Source organism: Lichenostomus cassidix, chromosome Z, assembly GCF_008360975.1.
Source record: "Lichenostomus cassidix isolate B80296 chromosome Z, HeHo_3.0, whole genome shotgun sequence".
In the NCBI taxonomy this organism is placed as follows: domain Eukaryota; kingdom Metazoa; phylum Chordata; class Aves; order Passeriformes; family Meliphagidae; genus Lichenostomus; species Lichenostomus cassidix.
The window spans coordinates 16,171,245-16,191,924 of NC_139511.1; positions in this window are offsets into that span (position 1 = coordinate 16,171,245).

The following is a 20,680-nucleotide window of genomic DNA, read 5'->3' on the forward strand; positions in this document are numbered from 1 at the left end:
TCAGAAAAAAAGTAGTTCTTAGAAATTCATATTGTTTTGGCATTTAGTGGCTACAACAAGCACATCACAAAGTAACATGGACAAAGGGAAGGAGATGAACAGTTAGCAAGGAAATAGATTAACACAATCACAGAAAACAAGCTCTCTATCTCTATGGGTTGAGCTTCTTCCTGAATAGTTCACAGATTTTAGGTTGTCTGCCATGTTGACTAAACTCTAAGGAAATTTGATAGGTGAATGGATACAAGGCTAAATACGTGGGGTTTTTTCAAAATATGAATTCCAGTCTTATTTTGGTTTTGTGTGGCCACTGAGTACAGAGTGTATTATCATATGTATTAAATCACATGATAAGCACCAAGAACCAAGAAAAAGGGCAAATTTGGTTAGATATATTTACAATCTTGTTGACTTTCTGCTGCCATTATGACCTGCATAAATTCCCAGAATTCCCACTGCTGTTTTGCTGTTCAGAAGAAATGAAGTCTGGTAGGTATCCAGAAAACAGTATCTCTTCACAGACGCACTGCAGTTATAACTGACAAATTTTTAAACCTTTTAGAGCAAGTTACATACTTTTGCTAACACATAGCATTTGTACCTATGGTCTCCTGTACTTAATCAAATGTATGACATGAAATTAACACCTTGCAATGTGAAAGGAACAATAAACATGCCACTGAATAGAAATAGCCAATCTACAGGTGAAAGAACTGACTGTGTTTCAAAGCTGAATAAAAATTCTATTTCAAGTATTTTTTTTTTTCTGATTGAATGAGGAATTTCACTTTTTAAGCTATATTTCCCTTAAACTGATTCTTGTTTGCCTTCATGGAACAAAACCCATAATAGATATTACAGCTATTGGCACCCAGATACCAAAATATTTAGCGACTCCCCCCACCCAAACCTTCAACCTCCTAGGAAAAGATTCAATGAAAATTGAAATAGGAAACTACTCCCAATTAACATTTCTCTTAAGGAAATAGTATTGCCTTACCTTTTTTTTTTGCAACACATGCAAATATGTTCTACTGCAGATACTTTTCTGGTCCCCATTACCATGCTTGATGGCAATTCTTTATGTCCCACAGATTAAATCCTAAAAAGGCAGGAGAACTTTAATGACCAGGAGAGGATAGTTTCTCAAGTCCAAATCCTCTTAATTTTTGAAGTTTCTCAGATATGATTAATGGCACATTCATATCGTTGAAGCCTGGAGGTAATCTGCACATCAGAATGTCTTGGGACAATCAAATAGATAAGCCACTGCAATTTTTAAGAGGACAAACAGTACATATTCCTCTTAGCTCATGTTCCGAATAATCTAACCACTATCTGAAGGGGAAAAAGGAAGGATAAATGAGTGGAATCTGTATATAAAATCTAAGTGAAATGCTTAAATTTCACAGCATTATGAATATTGAAAATAATTTCTTACAATAGGAAAATATTGGGCACTTTGCTAAACCAGTTTAGGTGGCTGATGTTTTAGCACAGATATATAACTAACAGAAAGTCATTGGGACAGTAGTTGTTTGTACATCTTAGGTGTCAACAAGAGTCTCAAAGAAGAAAATGGTTGATAATGGCCATGAGACTTTCACATAATTTTTTATTTAATACTTAGAGATATCTTAAGTACCTGTCTATAGGAAACCAGCAAATTAATTAACTTAGCTTATAACCACCTCTGTCACTACCCATAAGCATAAACTCCACTGAGTACCAGCAGCCTACACAACCAAAATATACACTGAAAGTTTCTTAACATGCTTTTAACATGATGTATCTCCCCATCTTTACTATCTAAACTATAGAAGGGTCCTGAAAAAGTGAGTTTGTGCATGTGTCCAAAGCTTCAGGTATTCAGGTATTCCCATTAATTAATGCATTAACATTTCAGACATAAGGTTTCATATGTCATTCCTGGGAGAGGCTTCTTTCAAAATTTCCCAGGTGAATATCCATTCACAGAAGGGGAAGAAATAAAGAACAGCAAAGAAGCAAATGAAAAGTTCAGTCATTTCATGTCAGCGTGTCTCTGCAGTCATTGACCTTAACAGAGAATCATGCCTCCAATTATTTTGATAAATCTACTTTACCTTTGCAGAATTAAAATCATAGTTTCATTATCTCTCTATCATAGAGAAAAATTTCTATTTTCATGCCTATAAAGCTAAGGTGTGGTGGTGAAATAGTGACAAGGACTAGTTTTGCCCAGCTCTGATATTGCACAATCTAGAAAACATATGGGAATGTAAAGAGTGATGAATTATCATCATTTGAGCTGTGCTCAGAATTAAAATCACTGATGATTATAACTGTGGACTATACTCAGGAAAATTATAGTAACAATTGAACTGCACAATAAAGTAAGTGGGAATGGTAGTTTTTTTGCTAGCCCTTTATTCTTGGGATGCTTGCTTGTTTTTTTTTTCCTGGAGCAGTATTCCTAGTGCCAGGATTTTGTGACATACTAAGTCTGTTCTCCTTTTCAAGCAGCTTTCATTCCATGAGAAACAACAAATTCCACTATCCTCTAGCCAGTTACTTTGGCTGTTAACTTTAGTATGATTTAAATATAATCCAGTATCACTAATAGACTGTCTAGCATTAGATTTTCTACTCTGGAAACTGTTGAGTTAGTTTCATTGATACAGATGACATCTATTTTTTGGTATTACTAAGAGTGAATTGTCTTCTACAGAGGGACATTGAAGACATCTTCCCATGAATGACAGGTAAGGAAAGAAAATTACTTTGATATCTTGAGGTTCCTACTGGAAGTCCAAACACAATGAATGACTGTCATGTTCTGTTCTATTCCAGCACTGCATTTAAAGTGATCATATATTTCACATCTGGTAGACAGACCTAGAAGGGACATCCCATATATTTGGCTTCACCAGCTTCCATAATTTATTCTACTTTACCCCAAGGCTGTGTAGCATTCTGACCTCCTACAGCTCTTTAAATGTCACTAATATATTGTATCTAGGCCATTTAAGACTGTCCTACAATGTTTCATGCCATTACTTATTTAGCCATTACTGGCTCCATTAAATAAGATGAATGCCAAGACAAACACCTAACAATTCTGTCTTCACATCCTAACTCCTGCCATCTACCATTCTGCATTTTCTTCAGACTGTTCCTTATGTCCTCCAGTTTTGCTGAAAATCCTTTCCTACATTTTAATTAATAATTTAAGTAATTTTAATTTCCCTAATTGAACATATGAAATATTTCCAAAAAATCTATATGAATGGCATTATTTAGAAAGAAAGTTAACCTTCTCAAAGAAGATAACAGACCAATTTGCCACATTCCATTTCTGGAATACTATGGTGCATTTTATTACATTATCCCTATTTTTGTCAGTACGAAAATACAGACAAAAAACATTTCCAAATAGAGGTGTAGGCAAGACACTATTCTACCCATCATCCAGGTGGGATTTCTTGATGAGGAAAAAATATTTATCAGGTCCAGGGATGTGAATCATGTGGCCAGACATAGCTCCATAGTAACGAAAAGTAGGCAATCAATACTGATATACATATATATTTTTTAAAAATCCTGAAAAGAATTTCAGGTGATCCATCATGCAGTGAAAACAGTGATTTGTCCATTGCTAATATGGCAACTGGGAAAAATTAGTGCTCATTTGATAAAATCTTTCTTCTAAATTATTTTCTCAAATTCTAGGTCATATCTCTTCCTATTTATGTTTTCCCCAGCTGGGAAATTTTATCCTCTAGGTAGACCAGAATCAATTTTTAAATAAACATGCTGAATGTTGTACTTCCCTTGTAGTTGTTTAGCAGGTTTTTTTATTTTATATGGTGAAGTTATCTTACTGTGTAAAGGGTATTTGGTGAAAGACAGTTCCACAGGGTACTAATATAATGGTGACAAAGGACAACATACAGCTATGAAAAACAGCCAGGAAAAAAAGGTAAATGAAAAATTAAGGAACTAATGAGTGGTGTGTGGTTTCAAAGAGACCACATAGGCATGCCAACACAGTTCCTATGAAACCATTATCAGCTTACAGTCATAGGCATAGCTACACAGTATGCTAAGACAAAATGTCTGCTTACTTTTGTTTTTTACAGGTGGTAAACTCATTTTCTTGCATTTAAGCACTATTTGTTTACATTCTTTGTAAGACTGTTTGGAAAGTTACTATGTATTTCTATAGACAGAACAACCTTAGGTATAAAAGGAGCTTTAAGGTTTGCAATGCAACATTCTTCCACATACTTTTTTCTACAGTATCTAACTTCAGAAGTTTAAATCAGAAACTGCTTGGAGGTCTCAAAATCCTTTTTATATTTTGTAATTTAATAAAATTAAGGCTCAAGGGGTGGGGGGGAATTATTAAAATCAGTATCAAATAAAACAACATAGTGATTAAAATCTCATTTTTGCAGGGTCTTGTCTTTCCTTGTCTTTAGATAACTAGAGTAATAGCTGCCTTTAGCAAAGTGGTAATAACTATTTCAGTTCTAGAATTCCCAGCAGCAGGAGCTTTGCCTTAGCAAATGAGTATGATCACAGCACAACCTTTTTCAGATCTTAAAAAGATCATTTTAGGATACTGAGAACATGGCTGCCAGGCTTGTTGGGATTTTGGTGGTTTTTTGTTTGTTTGCTGCTTTTGGTTTTTTGGTGGTGGTGGCAGTGGTTCTTTTTATTTGTTTGTTTGGGTTTTTTGGGGGGTTTGTTTGGGTTTTTCTTTTTGTTCTTGTTTTGTTTGTGGGGGTTTTTGTTGTTTTGGGGGTTTGTTTCATTTTATTTGATTTGGGTTTGGTTTGGTTTGGTTTGATTTGGCTCTGTTTTTGGTTCTGCTTTTGTCGGTTTTTTTCTGCTTTTGGTGGGTTTCTTTGCTGTTTTTTTCTCCTATTTTTTCTATTATTTTTCCCCATGCCATTTTCTCCCTCCCAGCTTCCCTTTCCCCTCTAAACTGAAGACAAATGAATGTAACTGGCACTAGACATGAGGAAATGTCCATTTCTGAGCCAGGACTGCCTCTGGGCTATATCCAGATTTCTGTTGTTTAGACTCCATCATTTCAGGGTGGAAAATAGCAATAATTCCTGATTTAATCATTCTTTATTTCTTCCTTCACTAGCTAAAATTGTGATTCTTTTGGTTACTTATATGTTATTTGTGTTGGTGAAACCTGCCTGGAATTTATAGCCTCAAAGTAATAACTTATTTTCTATTTATGGATTTTTTAGGTCAAAAAATTCTACAGTTTTACCATGATATGCTAATAAGATGTTCACATATCTAAAATGCAAAACTTATGTAATAAGTTTTTCATTCCAGTTCAACCTTTTTGCTGTCTGAAGAAGTTCAAGTCAATGCACAGGGTGTTAAAATTTATATTCCCAGATGATCAAAAGTATAATGTAGAAATTATTGGTTGATGCACTATTATTGAGAAATACATTGCATATTGAGGTAGAGTTGTGAACATGAGGAAAACGACAGGAGCTGTACATAGCACTGACACTGTGACAGTGAGCGTCACTTGAGGGTTCCAGATTGTACATTACTCTCCATCTCCAGAGAAAACCAAAAACCACCCCACTTTTTCTTTGTTTTTGTGAGCAGATTACCTGAAGTCTGAGCTTTCAGATAAATTGAAATTGAAGGCATACTGCAAATTTTGACCCTGCCTTCCTCCCTGCTGCATTGTGTTGAGATAAAGAAGACCAAGGAAAAAATTGCTTAGAAGATTAGCTGAAATCATGAGTTTCTATTTCTTTCACAGGGTGGCAATAGGCTGCCTGCTTGATTCTGCTATTTCATTTCACTTTGGTCCACAAGAAAGGACAAATTTTGTTACATTGCAGCCTCATTCATTTATCCTAGTTTAAGCGAAACCACCATTTCACTGACCACTTATCTTGCAGTAGGCAAAATATAAAACAAACAGAAAATGTGAGGTCGAAAATTCAGTGACACAAAAAGAAACAGCAAAAATAATCAGGCTTCTCTGGTAGGCAGAAGAGAAAGTGGTATGTGTAGACCTCACTCAGATCTGGCATTCCCTAAGAGCCAACAGCTAGTGATACTGTTCTTTCCCTTCTATTCAGAACAAGCTTTATCTTACAGTATCACAAATTAAGGCAGTAACTGCTGGACAGTACAAGATTTATTTTAAAAAGAACTTCATCCTCTCAGGGAAGTAAGGCCAAGCTTGACAGTTTGCTGATGGCTTTCTGCTCTGTATACAGCTGGCTGAGTGTGCACAGATGGGATCCACCACCGTACACTTTTGCTGCTGGAGCTGGGACAGAAAGGCAGACAGCTGTAACTCTAGCCAGTGAAAAAGAATATTCCCTCTCTCTCTACTCTTTCAAGATGAGAACAAGAGATTTTTTACCCTCTCAAAAAGATGAGGCCTTGATGAGCAATCTCAAATTATAAAAATAATGAAGCAGAGCATCCACTGTATGCTGCTGTTGCGTGGCTTGGAAGTGCAAGTGGGAAGTTGCTGCAGCACTAATGTTGAGACTCAGGACTAATCTGTGTATGCACAGCTTTTGGAAAAAAAATAAATTCATTGCATGTTGTGGCAAAAGTGGCATCAAGAAAGTATCAAAAGCATGGCATCTTCCTTGTGGCAGGAACAGAGTGAGGACCATCAGGGGAAGCAAAACCTAAGACAGTAAATACAGGATGGAGTCACAGGCAGGTGATATCTGGGAGGAAGAGCTCCTCAAGTAGACTTCCTTTCCTATTACTTGTTCTCTAACTTACACAGGAGGAAAGGGTCACAGAGACGTGTTGGATTTGTTTCATTTTTTTGCAAAGAAAACCCCCAGCTTATACACCGGAAAATGCAGTGCTGTTGAAAAAAAATGTCTTTCAAAGCTTTATATTTAATTCTGCTGTATGCAATGCCTACAATCAGGACAGATTTCAGACAGTAGATCCTTTCACCAATCCTCTTTCAGCAGGAATTCCAACATGATGTTTCAGTTTTGGGAATATGTGTTGTGCTGGAACAATTGAACTAGGGGTCTGGTCAGCTGCAGTTCCCCTGTAATTATTCTCAAGGAGTGCAGTGCTGCTGCTCATATAAAAATATGTGGCACATTTTTATGATCTATACTGTCATGCATAGATTAGAATTAATCATCACAACATTTTAGCTCTGTGAACTGATTTCTGATGAAAATGAATTATTATTATTATTATTATTATTATTATTATTATTGAAATGCATGAAGAGCATTAGAAAATTATGCACATTCAGTTCTCAATTTAAAAAAAGTATTTTACAGAGGTAACAGAAATTGCATCTTTTATTGTGGAAGTTATTTTGTTTTGCATTGTTTTATTTGAGACCAAGTGTGTGATCCATCAGAGAGGCAGTATGTTGGAAAGGACAGAGTGCAGCACAGTCGTGTAGGATGCAGGAATTGCTCTGGCTGTGAGACCCTGACCTGCTTGCCCCATGGAGGGACCCTGCAGCTCCAATGGACCCCAGAGCCCTGAACAGCAGCTCCAGCACAGACAGACAGCCCCAGGGCCATTGAGCAGGGTGAGCCAGGTCACCCCAAAAGTGGCTGACCAAATGTACTGTTTGTGCCATCAGGGCTTTGGAACTACATGTCTTTGGACTCCTCACTTCTCTTCCCATCAGTGTCTGTCTCAGAACAGTTGCTGTTTCTTCCAGAACCAAGGCAGCATCAGCAACAACAGAGATCATCAGCCTAATCCTTAGCAAGATGGCCTTTACTCAGGGAGGATGAGGTGTGATATTTTATATCACAGTCTATCCAAGTAGAGTTGATCCAATGATATAACTAGTGGGCTGTATATTTGAGTATTAATATGCACAATTTTAATACATTGCTAAGGTAAACTTTGAACCTAATGCAGGTTTCTGCCAACGAAACAACTAGGCATGAGAAGCATGCTTGTATTCTGGAGCTGACCTGGAGTGAATAAAAGAATAATTTACTGAATAAAAGAAAACTTCACTGAATAAAAGAAAACTTTATCACACTGGGTGGATCAACAACATGAGTGATAAAAGGAGACAAAGCTGTCTGAAATGACACCTTACAAACATTAGTTCAACAAGAAACTTGCTCTACCAGACAAGGTATTAATCAGTACTTGGTTACCAAATACTGATCTGCTACTTCTTCAGCCCTCCATGGAAAGTAATTGCAGTCCTTAGTGCAATAAACAGGCTGTAAGATTTTAGAAGCAGAATTTTGAAGTCAGTTAATGAAAAATTAATTTCCTTCATCGTTAATTTTGATGTTCTAGGAAGTCTGCAGACATGAGAACTTTTTCTGGTTTTGCTTTTTCTCCCTCTTTTCTCCCTTTTCCTCCCCATCTCACCTTTTTTTTTGGTTTTTTTTTTGCTTGTTTTTTTGTTTTTGTTTGTGTTTGGCTTTGGTTTTGGTTTTGTTTGGTTTTGGTTTTGTTTGGTTTTGATTTTGTTCATTTTTAAGGGGTTTTTTTGTTTTAATTTTGTTTGGTTGGTTTGGTTTGGCTTTTTGTGGTTGTTTTCTGTTTGTTTGCTTGTTTTAGGTTTTTTTTGTTGTTGGTTTGGTTGGGTTTGGTTTGGTTTGGTTTGGTTTTGTTGTTTAGGTTTGGTTGTTGTTGTTTCTTTGTTGTTAGGAATTTAGTCAGAGATGTCAGGTCCCAGGGAAAAAAAACCACCAAACAAACCCTTTCATGTCTTATCTCACACCTATAATCACAATGTAAGAACTGACAGATAGCAGAGGAGCCACACTTTGTCAACAACTTCAGGTGTGAGAATAGATATCATTGAGGAATTCTTTGCTGCCTGTTGTACTGCCAGACAGGATTATTACATCCATAAAGAAAGGCATAAAATGCAATTAGATGCTCAGCCCATTTAAAAACAGAGAAAGTTGGTTACCTGTCTGAATACTGTTTCTTTGAAAATTGCCCTCAAGCTGTCCAAGAGAAGGATGTTGTCTTTGATTTGTGTTCGTAAAATGAACAGCAGAACAATAAGTGGCCAAGCAGATTGAGCAGATGTGGAAGCCAGCAATACCTGCTGTCTGCCAGGAAAAAAATGCATATTGCCCTATTAAAATGACACAATTTTTCAAAAAATAGTGATATATAAGTTATTTCAAAGGAATGCAAAAACCCAACCAAACAAAAAATCAGTTGATGCATTTCTGTTGGAGGGTACCAGTACTGGAGGGATGAGGCAGTGGCTGTGCTGAGCCCTGGTTACACCCAGGAGTTGCTGTACTTTTAAAAAGCTCACTGAAAACTTGGAAGGTCTGTTGGGTTGACCTTGACTGATCACCAGGTGCCCACCAAACTGCTTTAGCATTTCCCTTCTTGGTAGGATGAGGGCTGGGGAAGACAATAAGATGGAAAAGAACCTTCATGTGACAAGACCAAAGCAGTTTAACACTGCAAAGCAAAGTCAAAGATCACATGTGGAAACAGAGGAAAACACGTCCCGTCAGCAGGTGGTGCCTAGCCACTTCCCAGGAAGCAGGGATTCAGTATGCACAGTTGAAAACAAACACTATGGTAATGAAAGCCTCTTCATCCCACTCCTTTCTCTTAGCTGTTACTGCTGAGAAGACATGGAATGATATGGAATATCCCTTTGGTCAGTTTGGGCTGGCAGTCCTGGCTACATGCCTTCCCAAGAGGGAGCTGCCTATCCCCAAACTACTGGTGAGGGGAAAATGTTGGAGAGTCAGCACTGCTGGTGTACCAGCACTGCACAGCAGTAGGCAAAGTCCAGGTGTGTTATCAACACCTTCATGTCTACCAAAGGACAGCACTGTGGGGGCTGCTGCATGGAAAATTAACTCCATCTCAGCCAGACCAATAAAGGAATAGAGAAGGGCATAGGGACAGCAGCTCATGAGTACCTGCACACACCCTCTGGCATGGAACTGATGCCACCGACTGTGCACACCCCAAACGAAATCCCTTTGGAGATACTGACCATGGTCATTCTTTCTCAGTACAGTATAAGCAACTGAGTAAGCAAGAAGTAATTTGAAAGGAAGAGGAGAACAAACAGTCACGTTTTATCTGCCACATTTTCATCAGGAGAAATGTCTGGCTTCAGGTGGTTGCACCCAGAAGAGATTTAATACCTGGTAAGTAGTCACTGTAACAGGGCAGCTTAAGCATGTTTCCATCTGTGTCTGGAATGTAATGTTTAGCCTTAAATAATAACGATTGTTAGTACTAAGCATGACTATGGTAATAAGTAAAGCACAGTTATTTTTCATCATATGCCACACAGAGCTGCAACTGCACCCATGAAGGCTGACATGATATTGACCAGATTCTGCCTCCTTGTAAGGAGGAGGAAACTTGCGCCACCTGCTTTGCAACATTTAAATATGGCTAAAAGTTTTAAGCTGGGTGGGAAAGGGGGAGAAAGGGAGAGCAGGAAAGTAGGGGAAAAGGTAGCACAGAGTTAAGAATTACAACATGGTATTTATTCTTACAGAAAATATTGTTTCTTACTAGCCACAGAAACAAATATGAACCTGACAGATTGAAACACTACCTAGGTCCTTTACTGCAAAGTGGCAACTGAAATAGTTTTCTGATGCCCAGGAGGATGATTGTGATGGAAATCAGCCAAGCAAGGGAAGACTATTTGAATGATGCAAGAGAAATTAGTTCTAATTTTTGTGTTCCACAAAAAGGAATGGAATTTTTTGTTGTTTTTCCCACTTACCAAGAACTACTCTTTTGGTGGTACAGCCTCAATAAACTTCATGTCCCCCATCAATTCTCCATGTACTTACTCAAGGGGTTTAGATTCTAGTATTTAGGTATGAAATCTGTTCTAGAAAGTGCAGAACACAGATTAAGAAATCTTCTTCATTCTTGTGTAAGGTTTTCAGGAATATATTTTCTAGGAATATGAGATGGAGCTCCTTACAATACTAAGATCTGGTATTGCTAGGCTGCTTACACACTCAGGTAGCAGTCAGACATTTAAAATCCTATTGCAGCAGAGGGGCAATTTCTTCATAAATGCAAAATTTCAGCTGTATTATTTCAACTGCAAATTTCAGCACTACACATTTCCTGTGGAAGTATAGCTGAAAACTAGGAAAACAGAGGAAGTCCAGAATCCCTAATTGAGCGGTATGAAGTTTCATATAAACTAAAAGTTGCTCAGCTTTACACTAAAATGGTTAATTCACTCAGTCCCAAGAAAATGTCCTATTGATTTTTAGTATTCTAGGAGAGATTCTCATAGCTGCTGTATGGAAATGTCAGATTTTGTGCTATGACATACATGTTCAATTTCAACTCTTTTATGAAAAGAAAATTATTTTCTTTGCATATTCCTCCACTTCCTGGAAAACAAACAAACAAGCAACAGAAACAAAAAAAAAAAAATAACAAAAAAAAATTATGCCCAAAGGCACATAATTTCACTTTATCTTCCTTTCTTTTATTGACTCTTCAAGTATTTTCCATCTTGCCTTTGTAATAAATCCACTGATGTCTTAGATACAATGACTGAGACAAATAGAGCTAAAGTTGTAAAGGAGCACCATATATTCCTGCTAAGAAACAGTAAAGGGAAGTACAGTGAGCACAACCAAAATAGGACCACAAGCCTCACAATGAAACTTCAATCCAATTATGAAGAAGTGTTCATGAGGTATCAACTGCTTTTGTGTAAAAGGGCAGAGTTTCCTGGACAACCTTGAACACCTGTCTGTCGCTGTTGAACCGCTAGCAGAGAGAAGAAGTCCAGTCTTCAGTGTGGCAAAAATGTCTGTTTTTATTAATTAATTTCAACTTATATAGACTTTCAAAGGTCACTCAGATTGGTTGGTTCAAAACCTCCCCCCAGGCCGATTGGCCAGGCTTGAATTGTTCATATCTTGAGACACTGTTTCAACAACATCCAAACTTTATCTTTGTTTATAAAACACAGGAAGAAGAGAGAAAAATTTCTCATGGAAAAGGTCTGTGCTTGCCACACCTGTCTGTTTTAATCATGTTAATTTCTGAAGAGTGTTTTATAATATAGTCATTTTTTAATATTTATTTTCTGAATGAAGAACGTTGTGCAGCTATACTTTTATGACTTTTTAAATGTGGACTGTAGTTAAACACAAGTTGAGGAAAAAGGAGAGCAAATGGAAAATCTTTGTATAAGGCTGCTGTCAAACATTCCCAAATGACTCTTAAAAAACCTCAATTATATCGCTGCAGTTAAGAGATAAACAGAAATATGTTCAATTTAGTTGTACAGTCAGTCAAAAGTGGAAATAAAGTCACAAAATCTGCTTGCAGAAAGCATTAAGTAAAAACAGATGCAATCATAAATACAGCACAGATATTATTTTACTAGTCTGTGTCTTTCTTGGAAATTCTGCAGGTCTCAGGTCATTCATGTTTAACCATTCACTATTTTCACTGTGCTCGCAATAAGGAATAGTTTGTTCATATGGCATATTAAAAAGATTAAAACCTGTTGCATTCTGACACTAACTTTAAAGATATTTTCCTTTTCTGTTGAATTTCACATTTTTTGAAATGTCCATATATTATTTTTTTAGTTGTTTTTTCCCAGGTAGGAACGTGTGACATCTGTTCCTGAACCAAAAGAGTATAATAACTATATATTCTATGGAAAGAAGTGGTTCACCAACATTTTTATTGAAGCTTTACAAATGCTCATGAAGACAATTATAAATTAGGCACACAGATTGGCTTTGGTTCTCACACGTGCATTCATCCAATGTGCACAAATCCAACTGTCAGACAAATTATAGCTTCTTGGAAATTGCCTATTTATTGTGGTCCTCTAACTATTCTCACATCTCGAACTTGTGCTTTTCATTGTCACTACCAAGTCTATCTTACTCAGAAATCCAACTTTTTAAAGCCCACCTACTGTTCCAGTAACTATTCTGTTGTCCTAGATGATGATATTTCATGGCTGTTATGGACTCAAAAGGGAGTGGTTTTGATACAAATGTAGTTTAATGAAAGTTCCAGCCAAGGCTCATGCCTTGGAATAGTTAGATGGAGCATCAGCTAGGGCTCCATCCTGACAATTACCGCAGAAATTACTATAGTGAATGCAGATGTAACTTAATCCAGTTGAGTTGTTAATGTTTGTTTTGTTCCTCCTGTAGTTTCTACCTCTTCCTTCAAAATAAGTGTGAAGGATCAGGTATTTCATTTTCAATGGTTTTCAGTAGCTTAGGCTACACACCCTGTTTTTGCTGCTATGTAAATGACATGTAAATGAAAAGCTCTCATCAGTTTGACCTCCAGATGCAAGAGCACTGGAGAAATATTTTATGATGTAGACAGAAGTGGTGGGATCTCAACTAATTTTTTTTCTGCAACAATTGTACATAGTTTACTCATAAGAGCTCATGTTTCTGTCACCCACCCTACAGCCCACATATAGTGAAATGGTGGATTTTTCCCTCTCTGGAAAAATGTTTCTGCTATTGTTTCTAGCATATTTCTTCAACTTTCATTAAAGTTTGCTGTCCAAGTGGCAATGCAATAGCAAGCATACATTCATGTGGTGTTTGTAGATTGAAGGCCTGTAGATTTGTGCTCACATACAAACCCATGAACAATATGTTTAAGTCTTCTGAAGTTTACTCAGGTGTCTTGCTTGTATCTGGATTAACAAGACATTAAAACCTTTCTGATGATATTATTAGTTAGTGTATGTTTGAACCTGACAGTGTTCTCAGTAGTGAACAACATACATTTACTGAAAAATCGCCACTCTAATGGAATCTATAGTGCAGCTGGAGTTATATGTCACACTGTTTTATTATACATTTACAGTGAGACCTAATGCCTCTGCTTATGTGGTAGAAAATCTTATTTACTGTTTGTGGTTTTGGTTGGAGCACTCAGTTTCTCTGCTTATTGATCAAATAAGCAAACCTGAATTATTCTCAAGGTACTCCATAAAACAGAAACAGCCCTCAGGTGCCATTGCACTTATATGGAAAATGTTTACTTTGTTGCTGGCAGTGAATTGTATAACTTCTGAATAAATACACTGACAAGTGTTTCTATTTATTTATTTCTATTTCTGTGTGTTTTGGTCTTGACATGAGACTAAAATGAGACATTTCTAATTTTATTTTAATTCTAGATAGGAACATTTTCCAAGATTTTCTATGTCTATTGTGGTTTTATAGACTCATGTCTATTCCACAGGCTAACATAAAAGGCTTTTGACAGGAAGTAGTGACATAAAATTTCTGTTTTCAGTCCACAACTTTGTAGAGTTATCTAAAAGTAATTAGCATTCTTAAGTATTTGATTTTAGGAGCAAATAATTCCCATATTCATCACTGATGCTGGGAATGTGCACTGAAGTTAATTTAGTTTTTGCTGCACTTGAAAGATGAATCTTTGATGGAACAAAAAGAGGAAAGACTTAGCTGAAGTTGTTTTTCAAGTCTCCAACTAAATAATATTTGAGATTTTTATCTGTGGGTGCACAACTGCAAGAAATAAAAGACTTGACATCATTCTTCTGTGCAGCTTCACCACTATGAAACCAAAGCGCAGCCTTGCAACCTTCTCTTAATGCAACTATGTAAACGACATTTGTTAGACTAGCAAAAACCGAATATTCAAGTCCAAAAGTGTTTGGCTGTATTATAATTTATTTAATCATGACTCCAAACAAGAATATATTCCTCTGGTATAGTGAGAATTGCGTAAGATGAGATCTGAATGCAGAGGAGGTATTTCTTGGTGTGGAAAAGAACCATGCAGTACAGCCCTCTGCTGTTCATCTGTTTATCATGGTGGTGGCTCTCTCAAGACAAAGTCTGGGAGATGGGTTTTGGTGTCTCAAGAGATGTTGCATGGCACAGCAAAAGGAAGACATTTAGGTTGCTCTAACAGGCGCACTGTGAGACTAATGAAGCTAAATGAATTAATCCTTCAATATCAGGAAAAAGAAGAGACTATAGGAAAAATGAAAAAGGCATGAAAAAAGCCCATTTTATTCTTCAGTATGTATTAACACATGAAAGACACAGTTAACATTATTACAAGAGCTTGGAAATGGAAAAGTCAAATATGGCAAACTGTTTTACCCCTATCCCTGAACCTCTATATTTAATGGAGTAGAATAAATCTTGTGGAAAAGTGTCACAACTAACCAGTACTGCAGGAAAAGTGGAAGTAGATGTATGCATGTTTGTGTACATTTATAAAAATACTTACTCTGAAAAGGAATCCTATCCTTTGAACAGTTTTGAAGAGGAAAAAACCCAGTCTCCAAATAGCACTGCATGTTATTTTAGAATCATAGAATCAGGGAATATTCTGAGTTGACAAGGATCATCGAGTCCAGCTGTGAAGTGAATGGCCCATACAGGAATGTCACACCATTTCAGCTTGAGGCTTAGAAGAAATTTAGTATTTTAAAACAAACTATTGATTTGAAAAGAAAAATAAAACTTACAAACATTATTTTAGAATTTTCTCATGTTAGCTCTTTGACTGATCCTATCTCGCTGAGAGTCCCCATAAGGAAAGAAAGATTTAAACAAAGAAAAAAAGCTACTTTATTCACAATTGAGTGCAAAGCACAGTACACTTGCAGAGCACTCACAACACAGGGGCAGGGGTCATTTGTGTAAACAATAATGTACTATAATGTAAACCACACATAAATACAAAGGAGCCCGTTTCACACTCTAATTAATGCTACATTTCATACTTTTTACAGATCTTCAATACTGAAAAGAATAAAGTATTAATGCCTGATTTTGCAAATTCGTGTTTCTACCCTCGCATATCTGAGACTGCAGAGAACAGATGTACATGTAGGGGACAAACCTGGTAACTTGGCCTACATAAAATGTACATTTGCATTGAAGTTTTGCAAATGTAGGTGTAAAGAAAAGATTGTCCTGCTTAATGTTCCATTGCAGTTTTGATAATTAGAGTCTTTAAAACTTAGAATATGCTTTTTTGGAAGCAGTTACAAGAGTTTCTAATCTTGCTTCATGTTTCTAGTAGTTAGCATGGAATGTCATTTTATGTGAAAGATGTTTCATCTCTTCCTCATATTAACTGTGTGATAAAACGTATCATTTTTTATTTATAAAGACAAATAATTGTCTTCTCCTAGATTCCAGCTACCAAACAGAGTTTTCCACTGTGTGTCCTTTGCAGTAACTTCAGAATCTAACGAAAACACAAACCTTCAGACCTTTCAAAGTGTATTCACTTTCTCAAAAAGGATACTTTCCCACAGTGTCTTAATTGATTTCGTCAAAGTGTCTCTGATGAGTTACTTCTCCTGAATGAATGTCATGGTGGAGAGGACCTCAATGGACAGCTCAGTCGCTTCATTGAATCCATTTTGATTACCATACGAAATGTCAACTAATTTCAAGACTTTGGTTTGCAATCACTGATCATCCATGTCAGAAAGCCTTAATTTAGCTTTTATTTCAGCTATTTTACTTAAAACTAGACCAGCCAGATTCCTCTCATTACCAGGATGAGACATCTGCACAAGTCTTCAACTTCGGTTGTTTTCCTTCAAGACTTCCAGTACTGAGGCACAGAGATCCAATTAAACCCTGTCACCACTGTAGTACAAGAGTGAACAGAGTTTTCAATTCAGGCTACATGTTTCTGAATTCAGAGAACTTTGCTCATGCATCTGCAAGACATTACACCTCTCAAAAAACAATCCATATAGTACTAAAGTCTTCCAGAAATTTTGTGCTTAAAAGGTGGTCCAGCTCTTTGATCCATCTATGAAATGTGGAGAAAAGTGTCCTCTCCACTTTGAGGAGACTGTTGCTTGAGCTTTACAACACTGCCACAGGAATGGTGGTAGTCCCATCACTGAAGTACTAAACACGCTTTATTGCTTTGAGTCAGTATGTTCCCACTGTACATGAGAACCACCATGGTGTAATGAGGATCAAGCACACTGTAAGTGCCATTAATGCCTTAACTTTCAAGAAGTAGAAAAACTCTTTTCACAAATGTTTTGGAGATTCATATGGCTCAGAGACACTTACTGCACTAGTTCATCTACTCGTTCTTTATTCTGATCTAATCAATGTTTGCCAGAACAGTTTAAAACCCTTCCCATCAGTTGTATTTTAAACTGCAACAGTGGGGGAAGAAGCATGATTCCATGCATTATGTGACAAAGTATGTGCTGCAAATTCACATAATCACAGAATGGCTTGGGTTGGAAGGGATCTTGGAGATCATACAGTTCTAACACCTCTGCCATGGGCACTTGAGCGGGTTGCTCAAAGCCCCATCCAGATGGCCTTGAACTCTTCCACTGATAAGGCATCCACAGCTTCTCTTAGCAACCTGTCCCAGTGCCTCACCACCCTCACAATAAGGAACTTCCCCCTAATATCTAATCTAAACCTACTGCCTTTCAGTTTGATTCAATTCTCCCTTTTCCTGTTGCTATAGTCTCTCGCAGTATTTCACTCCCATATAAGTATTCTGAATGATAAAAACAGGTTTAAACTTGAAAGATAACTGAATATTATGGATATTTCCTTTAAGTTTATCTTTCAGTCTTCTATTCACAGAAACAGAAAAGATTGATTGCATTTCTGAGGATCATACTCTCACCTAGAATAACTCCTAACAGTTCTATTGCTTTCAATTTAGCTGTACAGTTTACACTACATGAAGAGCTGCGTACACATTAAAAAGCCACAAACAAAACAGCTCCAAAGCAATGGTGAAAACACTCAAGAAAATCAACAAGAAGAAAGAGATATTAATCAGTCAGTAAAGCAGTTTTATTTCATGAGAAATGCTGTTGTATTTCCATTAATGTTTCAAATTTGTCATATCTTCCTCACCACAGCAAATCCTTTTTTTTTTTAATGTACAGATTCTAACTTTCTCCGGATAAACAAATGGATTGGGGAAAGACTTGTGAGGATCATTCTATTAAAAGGAAGTGTGGATGTGAATAAAGTAAAAAGAAAAAATCCCTTCCTTTTATCAGAAACAATTTCATTTGCTAGAAATCAAATTCAGATCCAGTTAATTGTCTGCATAATAACCCTCAGCCCTTTCATTTCAGACTCATATTAGGAGCTGAGCTATGATGAAATATGCTGTTGGATCACCTGCCTAATCTTGCTTATCTTAAACTGGACCAAGGACTCTATTCTCTGTCTCAAACCTCAGAGATAAGGCCTAAGTAATGAAAACTCCAAGGGCCAAAACAAGTGCTATTTTGAGGGTCAACAGATTTTCTTCCTGTATGTGGTCCCAATTACTATAAGTCAAATAAGGGATGGAAACTGGATCCTACAAGGTAATTTTCCTCCTGTGAGGGTAGACACTATACTGCTGTTCTTTGCTAAAGTGAGAGTAATCCATGACCACAAAATGCATTTGATGCCAGTTGGAACACTTAATAATCAAACAATCCTGAATAATAGCAGCTAAAAAGCCAAGGAGAACATGATACTTGACTTATTCTGTGGTCATGACATGAGAAAATCAAATACATATTTAGATAAACTGGGTCCAAATGACTAACTGGTTAGTGGTCAGCTTTGATGACCAAATCACAAAGTGGCTTTTTTACTTTGGTATTATGAAATTCCGTATTCACTGTGTCGTTCTGATTTCCATACGACATAAAATTAATTTAACTGAAAGCAATTACTTTTCCTTATCACTTGTTTATCACATTCTACAGCTTCTAACAATTAGTATCTTGCATTCCATTGGTAAGAATGGAGATTTTGCAGAACAGTTTTGGAATTTAGCTATACCTTTAAAGCCCAATGTCTTTAATTATGATAACTCTGGGCTTAAGCAACTTTACTGAATGTCCTCTTTGGCCACCAAATTCTTTCCAACTTACAACAGTATAGACTTTGGGGTCCACAGTGGCTAGAGTGACTGGCATTGAGAACAAAATAAAATGCATTTAGATTTACAAATTGTTAAAGTGATGTGGAAATCAACAAGTTGTAGGAACCTCAAATTTAAACTGTCCCTTCTCTCAGTAGAAGAGCATATCAATAGTCTTTCCTCATTTGCTAGGCTCTAAAACCGTTTGTCTTTGCTGTTGTGAATTAGTGCATTCTCAAAAGGCATCCTGAAAATAAGTTTATGGCTGTTTAGTTTCCTGTTCCATCTTTAGTTCTTTTTCTACTACTCTGTCAATCTTTGTCTATATACAGTTTTAGAATTAGTGTTGTGTAACTGGATTCTCCAAAGGCATCTATTCTATTACATAAAGAAATGGATTTTTGAAAAAGGTTTCATGAGATCCCTGAGAAATTTTTATTATTTCCCTTTAATAGAAGGCATTTTCCATTCCGTTAAATCACAAGTGTAAGCTTAATTAATAGCTTTTCCATACTGAATTTTACCAGTCAATTCTCATTTTCTTGAAAACATGAGCCAAATATATAATGAGAAATAATAAAAACAGATTAATTTTGTAATGTTAAGATCAATAGTGGTAAAGATTATATATTGACTATAACTCCAAATATTTAAGTGTAATTTAAAGAACATTTTGTCTGTGAAGCCACAGGCATGGGAAAAACATGGTTCTCATTTACTAGACAATTGTCTTGCTATCTTTGGGGATTGGACTAGATGATCTTCAGAGGAACATTCCAACCCTAACTATTCTGTGATTCTGTGATTGATTCTGGAATTCTGTGATTCTGTTACCTGTGTTGACTAGTTCATTGTTAAGAGAGACCAAAGCAAAGCATTTAAACAAGTCAATATGAAGCCATCTAAGAATGTAACACATTCATGGGCCCACCACTGGTAGTAGTTATGGTTCCATAAGTCACTCACTGAGAGAAGATATTGAGAATCATACTCTGAAGGTGGCATTTTTTCATTCCATATAGATATGGATGCACATAGACAAACTGTACAATTATTTAGTTCTGTTTAAGAAGTTAGACATTTTTTACAAAATTAATTGAAAAGTTTTAAATCATCCAGTAACTTACCAACTCAATTAGCTCTATGTAAGTAGTAGTAGTATCTAAATACTTTGAGAATGAGAAAATGGCAAATGATTTTACTTAATTGTTCTTTACTATAACTTTCACCCTATGACATTAAACATAAGCTCTTTTTGAAAATAGTCATTAACCTTTTGCATGATGTATAACTAGCTTTATCACTCCGGAAAAAAAATTCCACTTTGAGTTCTGAAAAGAAGATCCACTGGGAGACACACAAATGGTAAACCACACCGAAGGACACAAAAAGGCCCATAAAAACATCAGTAGGGTTATAAAGGTCTATGGATTTTAATTGCTGTGTGCCATTGGGCCTTTACGAAGCAATCAAGCAGGCAATCTCCGAAGACAACCCTGCCATAATACATTTAACAATAGAGTTCTCGCCCCATCAGCAGACTAGGGTTTATCAAGGTCCCAATTGCAATTAATGACCTTGTACACTGAGAGAAAAAGACAAAATTACTTAAATTAACTACCCTTTTTGGATACATATCTGAAGTATCAGAAAATGTAATTTCAAGACAAGAAGTACAAAAGTTTTGTTTGATGAGAGACAAAAATTCTTAAAAGGCTGATATTTTTGTCTATGCAGATTTTTAAAGGTACAGAAATCTGTCTTTCTGCTGCTACATAAC